Source organism: Oncorhynchus tshawytscha, linkage group LG30 (assembly GCF_018296145.1).
Source record: "Oncorhynchus tshawytscha isolate Ot180627B linkage group LG30, Otsh_v2.0, whole genome shotgun sequence".
NCBI classification, from domain to species: domain Eukaryota; kingdom Metazoa; phylum Chordata; class Actinopteri; order Salmoniformes; family Salmonidae; genus Oncorhynchus; species Oncorhynchus tshawytscha.
Window position 1 is genome coordinate 13,525,341 of NC_056458.1, and position 12,557 is coordinate 13,537,897.

Genomic DNA, 12,557 nt, shown 5'->3' on the forward strand with positions numbered 1-12,557 from the left:
GCTCAAGGTCACCTTGTGTGAAACTGAGGATGCTTCCTCTACAATATCAGCTCAGCACTTGACCTCAATAATTGTCCTTTGAGCATGTACTGCACATCACATCTCTGTGTGTGATATAATCTCTGTATTTCTGAATGGCCAGTTAAGTCAATCATGGGTATGTAAATCCTTTAACACGGCCGCATAACTCCCCAGTGATATGTAGTTCCATGGTAATTATGGTCAGTGGTAATTTAGCTCCTGGGTATGGGAGCAGAGCACAGGCCAGGGCACTAGCTGGAATGTTATTCCAAAAGAAGATGACTCACAAGGGGAGGAAGTAGCAGTGAAGCCATAGCTGAGCCCAGCAGCGTGGAACAGCAAGAAAATATTCAGAGCGGGCATGGTTGTAATCATCGAGACTGAAAAGGGCTCAACACAAATGTCGACTTGATTGAATGACATGATTGACTTGATTATACAAAGTTTTTTTTTTTTTTTTTTACCTCATTAAGGAATCCTCAAACACTTGTGAGGAGACAAACAAATCAGTCTGATTGTGTGTGTGTGTGTGTGTGTGTGTGTGTGCGTGTGCATGTGTGTGTGTGTCACAGACAGGGAGGAAATCACAGTTGTTAGCCTAGGTGTTATTAGAAGGGGAGGTGGGCAGGAAGTGGCTTGTCTCTTCTGCCTGGCTGGCTGATGGTGTCTGTGTCTGTTCCACTGCATCCCCTCTGTGACACGCATCCAACCATTTATTAAATAACCTGGCTGTCCAATGCAACCCGCCATTATCACCACACATGCTGCGCTCTTAGGAGTCGCCCGAAGAAAGAAAACCAATTCATTTAGTTTCTCCTCCACAGAAGGATGGAGAAGGAGGGGAAGGAGGGGGGATGTGGCCACAGCAGTGGCAGCAGGGCTCATCATTCAGATGTCTGGGATGTACATGTCTAGAATGCTTTAGTGAGGAGAGAGAAAAGGAGAAAGAGAGACTTAGAGAGAGATATTCTCCTCTGTACCAATGCAGCGCAGGACTCAGGTGAACACACTAGGCTAGCGACCTGGGAATTGTCTTTGGGTGCGGCTCTGTGTTTGTGTGGACTGGGCAAGGTGCGTGCGTTTGTGTATCTGTGTATGTGTGTGTGTGTTCAGGTCTAGGCGACATAGGCCAATTAGCAGGATGTGGGCAGGCAGGCAGCAGAGGTGGCGGTTGTTGTGGGGATAAGGTGTTCGAAACAGGTGGTGTGATCACACCGGGGTTACTGCAAGATATCTCTCTGTTCTTTCTCCTTTCTCCTCTCCTCTCCTCTCTCTCCTCTCCTCTCTCCTCTCCTCCTCTCCCTCTCCTCTCCTCTCCCTCTCCTCTCCTCTCCTCTCCTCTCTCCTCCTCTCCTCTCTCCTCTCCTCTCCTCTCCTCTCCTCTCCTCTCCTCTCCTGTCTTCCCTACGCCTCTGACAGGGTAGGATACAGGAAGAGGAAGGGAACTGACAGCTCTCATATACATCACTCTCTCCCACTGTCCCACCTGTCATCATTAGTAAAAGTGCACATATCCAAACCCCCAGTACAACTTCGGAGAGGTCTGCCTGCTCTACATAGTGTTACTGTGTTACCCAGAGTACACTGAATACGTCCAAGTAATGTGCCGCTGACAGCCAGATGAATGGGCCTGAAGGACAGTATCAGTGTGTAAAGACTGATGCTCATGCATCCCAATACCCCTGTGTGACTGACAGTGACAAGATCTCTCCTCTCAGTTCCTCTGAGGCAGCCCATTTCTACTGTCTGTGTGTTGAGGGCAAAACTTACTGTACTGGCTTCATGTAGGACCGATGCATTAGGTTCACATAAGGGCCCAGTAACAGGTATGTCTGTATCCCGTGGAAAAGTCTAGGGGTGATTGTGTTCAAAATAAACACATCTCCTGGTATAATACCATTATGTGAGAGCTCTGCATCAGCAGATTTGTAATCATTCTTACATTGCATGCAGCTGTTAAAAACACTTACCATCAAGAAGCAAACAACTGGTAGCAGACCTTTGATTAAATAAGGGGGCCAGTGGTCACCCTCATAATTAATTACAGCCTGACATAACAATAGAACTAGAGACCAGGCCAGAAAAGAGGGCCTAACCACAGTGAAGGGCCTAACCACAGTGAAGGGCCTTACCACAGTGAAGATCCTAACCACAGTGAAGATCCTAACCAAAGTGAAGCTCCTAACCACAGTGAAGGGCCTAACCACAGTGAAGGGCCTTACCACAGTGAAGATCCTAACCACAGTGAATGGCCTAACCACAGTGAATGGCCTAACCACAGTGAAGGGCCTAACCACAGTGAAGGGCCTTACCACAGTGAAGATCCTAACCACAGTGAAGATCCTAACCAAAGTGAAGCTCCTAACCACAGTGAAGGGCCTAACCACAGTGAAAATCCTAACCACAGTAAAAATCACAGTGAAAGGCCTAACCACAGTGAAAGGCTAACCACAGTGAAAGGCTAACCACAGTGAAGGGCCTAACCACAGTGAAAGGCCTAACCACAGTGAAGGGCCTAACCACAGTGAAAATCCTAACCACAGTGAAAGGCTAACCAGAGTGAAGGGCCTAACCACAGTGAAGGGCCTAACCACAGTGAAGGCCCCAATAACAGTGAAAGGCCTAACCACAGTGAAGGCCCCAATAATAGTGAAAGGCCTAACCACAGTGAAGAGCCAAACCACAGTGAAAGGCCTAACCACAGTGAAGGGCCTATTTATCTGAGATGGCTTATGCTTAGTCATTGGTTTACTCTAATCGGCTTGGAGTGCGTCTCACTCCAAGCCGTCCTTATTTGGCTAAGCTGAAACAACTGCTTGTCGCTTTGTTCCCCCTGGCCTTCACTGTGTTCTGTGCTGTGGTTTGACTGGGGGTCCAGTGCTTGGTTTCATTAGCCCCAGCCTGCAGTTGTTTCCAAGCAAGTGGGCTGCCACAATCAGGCCTTAATGTCCTCCTCTGCCCCGGTTCCCATGTCCTACTGGGTGGGAGCCAGCTACTGTAGTACCAGGAGGAGGATCCCCCTTAACATGTTCACTGCCACTGAGCTGATTGGTCTGCAGGAGGGTTAGGTGGGGTCATAGGGTCAGACTGAGGGAAGGTCCTGGGGGCATTTGAACCTGAGATCTCTGTCAGAAACATTTTCCATTTCTCTAAGATTAGCTAAATATCTGTCTACACATCCTGTCGTATTGCTCCCGTAGGACAGGGACTACACTCACACACTGAGGGGAGAGAGGGTACAATGCTGTAGGTGAACAGGAAGACACAAAAGTATGAAAGCCTGTGGTTTGTGTCATCTCACTGTCCCTCAGTTCAGCACTAGGTCTCCTTCTCACACACTGACTTCCCCTGACAGGAAGCAGATGAGAGAAAAAAATGAAATATAAAATAATGAAAAAAGGATGCCTTAGTTAGTGACAGGAAATTTGTTCTGGTGCTCCGGTAATCTAATATCATGGCTGACATTTCGTTGTGCATTGAGATTTTGTAAATGGCAGAAAACCACAATGTGTGACTGTCCATAACGGCTGCATCCAGGACTCCATGTTAGTTCATTTAGCATACTTGCCCAAGCGCTTACATTTAATAACATCATTTGAGTTTTTCAGGCGTACCAAATAAAAACAGTGCTGATGTCCATTAGTGCATTGCCAAGCTTCCTGCCCCAGTGAACGCAAACAACACCGTTTAGATCCCCGCTTCCCAACCAGTAAATATGGGACGCAGTGGAGGAAATCTTTGTTTGGGATTTGATGAGATACTGTTTGTTTGCTAAAATGCATCAGATTAAAACATCAACAGACTACTGGAGTTTCCATTTTTTTTTGCTCATGCAGACATTTTTGCATTGAAGTGAAATATGAAATCCTCCAAGCTTAGCCTTTTGATGGTTGTGATATTGAAGTATTACAACATGAAAAACACTTCAAATCCTGTATTTGCCTTTATTAAGTTCTGAACCCGTTTTCTTTTCAAGCCTTTGCTATGCAGGAGACATCCTCTGTGACACATCGTACCTGCATCGCCTCAGAGATATCACAGTAGCTCATTTCTCTCCAGTCACACACAAGCAGGTGGACATTTGCATGACATTTCCATATCCCTCTGCATCTCCTCTCACCTCTAAGAGTCTAGTTGAACATTTGCCGACAGTATGTGGCCTAAACTCTCCATTCATTTCACTGTGTTGGATTTTTCCATCCAGGCTGTGGTCTCTATAGTAGTAGGCCAGAAGGACACAGCTCCAGTGTTATTGCTGGTCAGAGCTGGCTTGATAAGCCAGCATCAGGTCCATAGGAGCTCTCATCTGCAGCATGCAAGGCTTGACGCCGGCTCTTCACTCTCTCTGCAGTCACTTGTAGTTAGGACCTGAGACAGAGCAGAGCAATGGAAATGAACTGGCCCTAAACTTGCTACTGCTGCAGGGACAAACAGAAAGAGGGAAAAAGCCCGTATGTTTCCTGTGATGATGAGATCAGTGATACAACAGAGGTGTTAGAGATGCCTGATAAAGGTTCTGTATCATTTCAGCCTGTGGTTTTGAAAGTAGGGTTCACGAGCCTAAAATACCTCACTATCTGTAGGCCCTAGCTACCTAACCATCTAGTTTCTGATGGAGCTCTGTGGTGTGTCCTGCTTTTAGGACAGCGCATCATGGGGGATTGACACGTGGTGGAGGTGCGTCTGTGCAGACTGTCTACCGGCGTCCCTCCCTGAAATGGCTCCCCCTGGATAAGCCAGGATTGCCTTGATTGCGTTACAGTGACTCATTATGTCAATGGCTGATGGAACGTAGAGGCCCCAGTAGTGCTGCTTAAAGAACGATCTGTTTAAAGAAGATTGACTGTGATTGGATGGGATTCCCAGCACCTGCTCACTGGGGTAAATCTGGTCAAGGCAGAAAGCAGCAGCAGCAGCAATCTTCCCTGTGGTATTGTGTCACGAAGGAGGAAATGGACGTGTGAGGCGGGAGGGAGGCTACAGCAGCCGTTCAAACGGCTGGTGGGTTGAGCAATTCGTCAAAGGAGCTGTCAGAACTCATCTGCCACTCAGCATCCTCCTCCCTGTGACTATCAGAGCTCCTAAACAACCAGGCAAACCACAACCTGCTCTCTGCTGTGCTCTGTGTGGAGCTGTAGCCCAGGTGGGAAAACACACCGATAGAAACAGGAAGCGATTAGCCCTGAAAAAAAGCCTATTTCCTCAGATATATGGAATTTCACAGCCATGAATGCAGTGCATTAACCTGTAAGCATAAGCCCAGGGGCGCTAATAACTTTCCACTCTGGGGCCACTTGATCTTTAAACGAGGGAGGCACTTGCCAAGATCACGCTCGGAAATTAATACATCCCCCGAAAAGGGCTCTTTTGGCCGCAGCGGTAGTGTGTGTGTTTTTCTCCCTCGATGGAGCGTGTGTGTGTGTGTGTGTGTGTTTAAAGAGGGGGATGCCGTGACAGGTGGTATTTGGAGAGTAGTGTCGAGAGCCACAAAGGCAGGCGCTGGCCTCTGAGTGACAGGCCCCGCATTGCCGTGGCAAGCAACGCCAAGGCAGAGACAAATGAGAAACAAAATGACGGTGTCATATTTCACCTCACATCTGACAGGCTTCTGAAGAGATGTGAAACCACCTCTCTCCCAAATGTACCGCTACTATTAAGTGTTGGGCTGTGCTGAAAAATGAAAAAAAAATCTAGCATGAGACGGTTTTCCCTAACAGCGGGTTGTCAAAGGCAACATTCCATTCCAGTGCTGGAGTGCTTTAGGAAATGACTGAGTTAGGCCATTTACACACTGAACAACCAGCCGTAAAGTAGGAAATGAAAACTGGGGGTTTCTCATGGAACACATTGCGGTGTAACTGCCTGCCTTACAGTCAACCTGGGTCTTGAGAACCACTGTACCTTCAAGTCTGTGGTATTTTTTGCAGCATCCTGCATATTTGGCCCTCATATCCTCTAACAGCAAGGTGGCGTTATCAAAACGCTTTCTTCATATTCCAAGGCTGCTGATGGCAGGTTTAAGGTGCGGCAACTTGAGGAAAACTCCTGACTGTACACAGGGCACACTGACTAAGCACAGTCCCATTGGTCTACCTGTACAGAGAAGTCTCTCTCTCTCTCTCTCTCTCTCTCTCTCTCTCTCTCTCTCTCTGCCACTAATCCAAGTACACAACTACAAGCTGCCTCCTGGGATGACTACCTCCCACGCTCAGCCCTGGTAAAAGCACTGGGTAAATGTCCTTGTTGTTTTTTCTCCTCTCCTCTCCTTGCATGTAAAGGTACTGTCTGTCTGTCTGTCTGTCTGTCTGTCTGTCTGTCTGTCTGTCTGTCTGTCTGTCTGTCTGTCTGTCTGTCTGTCTGTCTGTCTGTCTGTCTGTCTGTCTCTGTCTGTCTGTCTGTCTGTCTGTCTGTCTGTCGCTACCGTGGTTAAATGCAAAGGCCTAAGGAAGCCTCTGTGGTATTACACATCTGAAGCAGTGACTGCCCTTACACTAGAGAGGTTTGTGTGTGTGTGTGTGTGTGTGTGTGTGCGTGTGTGTGTTTAGATACCATAGCTGTCCCTCAGCAGCTCAAATCAAATTCTATTGGCCACATGCGCCGAATACAACAGCTGTAGACTTTACTGTGAAATGCTTACTTACGATCCCATTCTCCACAGTGCAGAGTTAAAAAAGTACAGAAAATATTTGATAAATAAAAAGGAAATAATAACACAGCTATAACGAGACGGGAGAATGGTCTTGGTCAGGGAGGTGACCAAAGACCCGATGGTCACTCTGACAGAAGAAGGACAACCATCTCTGCAGCACTCCACCAATCAGGCCTTTATGGTAGAGTGGCCAGATGAGGCACCTAAAGGACTCTCAGACCATGAGAAACAAGATTTTCTGATCTGATGAAACCAAGATTGAACTCTTTGGCCTGAATGCCAAGTGTCACGTCTGGAGGAAACCTGGCACCATCCCGACAGTGAAGCATGGTGGTGGCAGCATCATGCTGTGGGGATGTTTTTCAACAGCAGGGACTGGGAGACTAGTCAGGATCGAGGGAAAGATAAACAGAGCAAAGTATAGAGAGATCATTGATCAAAACCTGCTCCAGAGCGCTCAAGACCTCAGACTGGGGGTAAAGGTTCACCTTCCAACAAGACAACCACCGTAAGCATACAGCCAAGACAACACGGGAGTGGCTTTGGGACAAGTCTCTGAATGTCCTTGAGAGGCCCAGCCAGAGCCTGGACTTGAACCCGATCGAACATCTCTGGAGAGATCTGAAAATAGCTGTGTAGCAACGCTCCTCATCCAACCGGACAGAATTTGCATGGGAGAAACTCCCCAAGTACAGGTGTGCCAAGCTTGTAGCTGTAATTGCTGCCAAAGGTGCTTTGGGTCTGAATGCTTATGTAAATGTGATATTTCGGTAAAAAGAAATTGTAAACATTTCTATAAACCTGTTTTTGCTTTGTCATTATGTGGTATTGTGTATAGATTGATGAGGGAGTAAAAAACGATTTAATCCATGTTAGAATAAGGCAGTAACATAACAAAATGTTGACAAAGTCAAAGTGTCTGAATACTTTCCGAATGCACTGTTTATGTGGGTAGGGATAAAAGTGACTAGACAATCAGGATATATAATAGAGTAGCGGCAACCTATGTAAAGTGTGTGAAAGTGTGTATATGTGTGAGTGTGTGTGGCGTCAATATGCATGTGTGTGTCTGAGCATGTGTGTGTGTGTGTGTGTGTGTGTGTGTGTGTGTGTGTGTGTGTGTGTGTGTGTGTGTGTGTGTGTGAGCGTATGTAGTGTGTGTGTGTGTGTGTGTGTGTGTGTGTGTGTGTATGTATGTTGGATACACCGTCTGGTATAGAGGTTCTGGTGATGTACTGGGCCATACGCACTACCCTCTGTAGCGCCTTGCAGTTGGATGCCCAGCAGTTGCCATACCATGCGGTGTTGCAGCCAGTCAAGATGCAGCTGTAGAATGTTTTGAGAATCGGCGGGCCCCATGCCAAGTCTTTACAGCCTCTTGAGGGGGAAGAGGCATTGCCTTGCCCTCTTCATAACTGTGTTGGTGTGTTTGGACCAATATAGATCCTTAATGGTGTGGACACCAAGGAACTTGAAGCTCTCGACCCGCTCCATTACAGCCCTGTCGATGTGGATGGGAGCGTGCTCGGTCCTCAGTTTCCTGTAGTCCATGATCAGCTCCTTGGTCTTGCAGAAGTTGAGGGAGAGGATGTTGTCCTGGCACCACATTACCAGGTCTCTGAACTCCTCCCTATAAGCTGTCTCATCATCGTCAGTGATCAGGCCTACCACTGTCGTGTCGTCTGCAAACTTAATGATGGTGTTGGAGTTGTGCGCTGCCACTCGGTCGTGGGTGAACAGGGAGTACAGGAGGGGACTGAGCACGCACCCGTGAGGGGCCCCCGTGTTGAGGGTCTCCGTTTTGGATGTGTTGTTACCTACCCTCACCACCTGGTGATGGCCCTTCAGGAAGTCCAGGATCCAGTTGCAGAGGGAGGTGTTCAGTCCCAGGCTCCTTAGCTTAGTGATGAGCTTGGAGGGCACGATTGTGTTGAACGCTGAGCTGTGTCAGGGGGAAGAAGCCAGAGTTTTAGAGTGGATATGTCAACAACATACTTTAGATTTACCAAAGGTATTTAGTGTCCCCGGGAGGGATCCAGTCCTCATTTAGTTTTACAACTAGGTCTATAGGTGTATAGGTGTATTGGAGTCGACTAAAGGGTAATGGAAAAAAGCTTTTTTGATAACGAAAGCAATTTAAAGGGAAAAATCTATACAGTACAAAATCCATCTGAAAAATTTTCAAAGACAGCTGTATAGAAATAACTGGACATAGCTACTGTGGCACATCTGTAACATGGTCGCGTATGTTTGGTTGAAGGTGTGTGCATGGGCCCTGGGCCAGTGATTCGGCAGAGTCAAGCCAGCGTTGGGCCAGGGTTTCATCAAAGGGCAATATCAAATGTTCTCTTTCCTGAACTTTAAGAGCACTTCAGGTCAGCCAGGGGAAAAAAAACGGCCCTTTTAACATTTCCCAGTGCTGAAAGGAATTTTAAAGGGAGGACACGAAGAGAAAGTGAATGTTCAGAATTGTCATGCTCTCATTGGAATTCTAAACTGAGCACACCATAAAGAGATAACTGACAAGGTAGGACAGGACTCAAAGACTGAGAGTGTTTCATATTAATATAAAGGCGGACGGGACCATTCAACTCCAGCCCTGACAGACTGTGTTGCTAATAGAATCACTGGGCCATGAGAGAGTGTTTGAAGACACCTGCAGATTCCTCGCATTCCAGGGCTACAGCGGCAGGATGTTGCAACTTGCCAGATAAGACAAAGGAAGGAGGTATGTGAAATATGGATGCACTCTACTGTATTGGTGTCCTGAATGTTAGCGGAACTAATTAGAATGCATTTTTGAACCATGGCATCTTCGAATGGAATGAAGCTTCCACATAAAGAGCAGGTCTTCTATCTGGCCTTCAATACCAGTGCTTCAGATTCACTAGACAGACTAACACTGGAACCATGAGGACAAAAGCTCTGAAGATGAAAGAGAAGGAAGAAGGGGGATGAGGAGGAGGAGTTGAGATGATTTAGTGGCCCCACCACTCCCCCTTTAGAGCCTTTACCAGCCCATCAGTTTTAATCCGTGTTTTGAGTTATGTGCTTTGCGTGAAGTTAGGTCTAGATGAAGGGAATCCACAGTGTGTTTGTGTGTAGAGAGAGAGAGAGAATGATCCTGCAGGTCTAAAGGGTAAACACGCCTGCTGTGTTCTGGGTTGAAACTGTGGACCCTGAGCCTCCTCCTCTCCTCACCTCTCTCAGCCCTACCTACCTTTAGATCAGGGCCACATTGACAGTCACAGTGGGAGTGGCACTGGGAGCTCTGTTAGACACACGCAGAGCTTCAGTTTGGCTAACATTGAACCCTACATGGGGCTCCCAAATTCTATCCCGGGGTAATTATTTCTGATGGGGAGTGAACCGGAAGGATGGCTGTCTTCCCTCCTTTATTACTGGAATGTGAATCTCAAATTGTTTTGGATACGCCTCCTGCCGGGCCCATCATTGCTGTCTTCCAGCTGGCCAGCCAGCCTTGGATCAGGCCTACCAGGGATGCAGGGAGCATCGGCCCTTTATTACCACAGGCTGTCTGCTCTGGAAATGTAAGGGCTCCCAGGGTATGTGTGTGTGTGTGTGTGTGTGTGTGTGTGTGTGTGTGTGTGTGTGTTTTGTTTGTTTTTGTGTGTGTGTTTTTTTGTGTGTGTTTTTGTGTGTGTTTTGTTTGTGGGAGGTGTGTATAGTCCTGTATGTGTGTGTGTGTGTGTGTGTGTGTGTGTGTGTGTGTGTGTGTGTGGGAAGTGTGTATAGTCCTATGTGTGTAGGTGTGTAGTCCTATGTGTGTGTGTGTGTGTGTGTGTGGGAGGTGTGTATAGTCCTGTGTGTGTGTGTGTTTGTGTGTGTGTGTGGGAGGTGTGTATAGTCCTGTGTGTGTGTGTGGGGGGGGTGTATAGTCCTATGTTTGTGTGTGTGTGTGTGTCTGTGGGAGGTGTGTATAGTCCTGTGTGTGTGTGTGTTTGTGGGAGGTGTGTATAGTCCTATGTGTGTGTGTGTGTGTGTGTGTGTGTGTGTGTGTGTGTGTGTGTGTGTGTGTGCGTGTGTGTGGGAGGTGTGTATAGTCCTGTGTGTGTGTGTGTGTGTGTGTGTGTGTGTGTGTGTGTGTGTGTGTGTGTGTTATATATGTGCACTTTTTTAAAGCCTAAAACGGAAGCATATTCAGAGAGTAGATCATACCAATGGTAAAATGTGGTGGTTCATCTTTGATGTTTTGATGTTTTGATGTTTTGCTTCCACTTGTCACAGCATCATGAACTTTAACAAGTACCAGGACATTTTAGCCAAAAACCTGTTTGCCGCTGCCAGGAGGCTGACACCTGGCCGCAAGTGGATCTTCCAGCAAGACAATAACCCCAAGCACACATCAGTAATCCACATAGATTAATTGACCACAAAATCAAAAATTTTCATCTCAGTCTCCAGACTTTAACTCCATTGAAAACCTTTGGTTTGAATTGAAGAGGGCAGTCCATAAGCGCAGACAAAGGGTATCAAGAATCTGAAAAGATTCGGTATGGAGGAATGGTCCAAGAGCCTTCCCCCCCCAGTGTTCTCTAATATCATCAAATATTTTAGAAAAAGCTCAGTGTCATTACACTGAGGGTAGGGTGCTGGAGTACTAAAAATAGGGGTACCACTCATTTTGACCCCAATTTTTTTCATTACTTATTAAACTAAATTTAATTCTCTGAGCAATTGTATTAGTATACCACTGCTAGAGTACTGTATGTCTTCATCCTCCCCTGTCCTTGTGTTTAGAACAGCCCCTACATCAGCCAGCCACTACCCTGCACTCTGTATTTCACTACCCAGCAGGAGACCATTCTCTAGACTCAGACTCTTGGTGGGGAGGTGAATACACTCATTTTGTCTCTTGTTTCTTTCTTGTTGTATTTTCAAAGCATAAGTAAGTCAACTGCTGTCTTACGTGACTTTACTGCAATTCAGTAGGTTCAAATTATTTACAAAATGGTGTTGAAAATCCCCCTAAGCTTTCTAATCCCTGAGTTACTGTGGCAACCTGAAGAAGTTGATTAGTCATATCATTACAACACTATCTGTGTCAAAATGTGATTGGTGTGTTCATGCTGAAGGATTACTGGGTTTACAACACTAATGCAGGACATAATAGCAGTCGTAAGTACAGACGGATGGGTGTGCATCAAATGATTCTCCGCTATCTTAACGTTAGTTAACGTTACTGAAAGATGATTCATACAGTTCATATAGGAATTAATCATGTTTAACTAGACTTCCTCTTTGTACATCAAATCAAGTTGTATTGGTTGCATACATATATACACTGCTCAAAAAAATAAAGGGAACACTTAAACACCACAATGTAACTCCAAGTCAATCACACTTCTGTGAAACCAAACTATCCACTTAGGAAGCAACACTGATTGACAATAAATTTCACATGCTGTTGTGCAAATGGAATAGACAACAGGTGGAAATTATAGGCAATTAGCAAGACACCCCCAATAAAGGAGTGGTTCTGCAGGTGGTGACCAGACAACTTCTCAGTTCCTATGCTTCCTGGCTGATGTTTTGGTCACTTTTGAATGCTGGCGGTGCTTTCACTCTAGTGGTAGCATGAGGCGGAGTCTACAACCCACACAAGTGGCTCAGGTAGTGCAGCTCATCCAGGATGGTACATCAATGCGAGCTGTGGCAAGAAGGTTTGCTGTGTCTGTCAGTGTAGTGTCCAGAGCATGGAGGCGCTACCAGGAGACAGGCCAGTACATCAGGAGATGTGGAGGAGGCCATAGGAGGGCAACAACCCAGCAGCAGGACCGTTACCTCCGCCTTTGTGCAAGGAGGAGCAGGAAGAGCACTGCCAGAGCCCTGCAAAATGACCTCCAGCAGGCCACAAATGTGCATG

General features: G+C 46.7%; 1 protein-coding gene across 14 annotated transcripts in view; it reads left to right on the forward strand.

Annotated features, from left to right (window-relative positions):
- Window positions 1-12,557, forward strand: part of LOC112250268 (RNA-binding protein Musashi homolog 2) — a 332,528-nt gene that overhangs the window by 114,011 nt on the left and 205,960 nt on the right. The window lies entirely within an intron of this gene.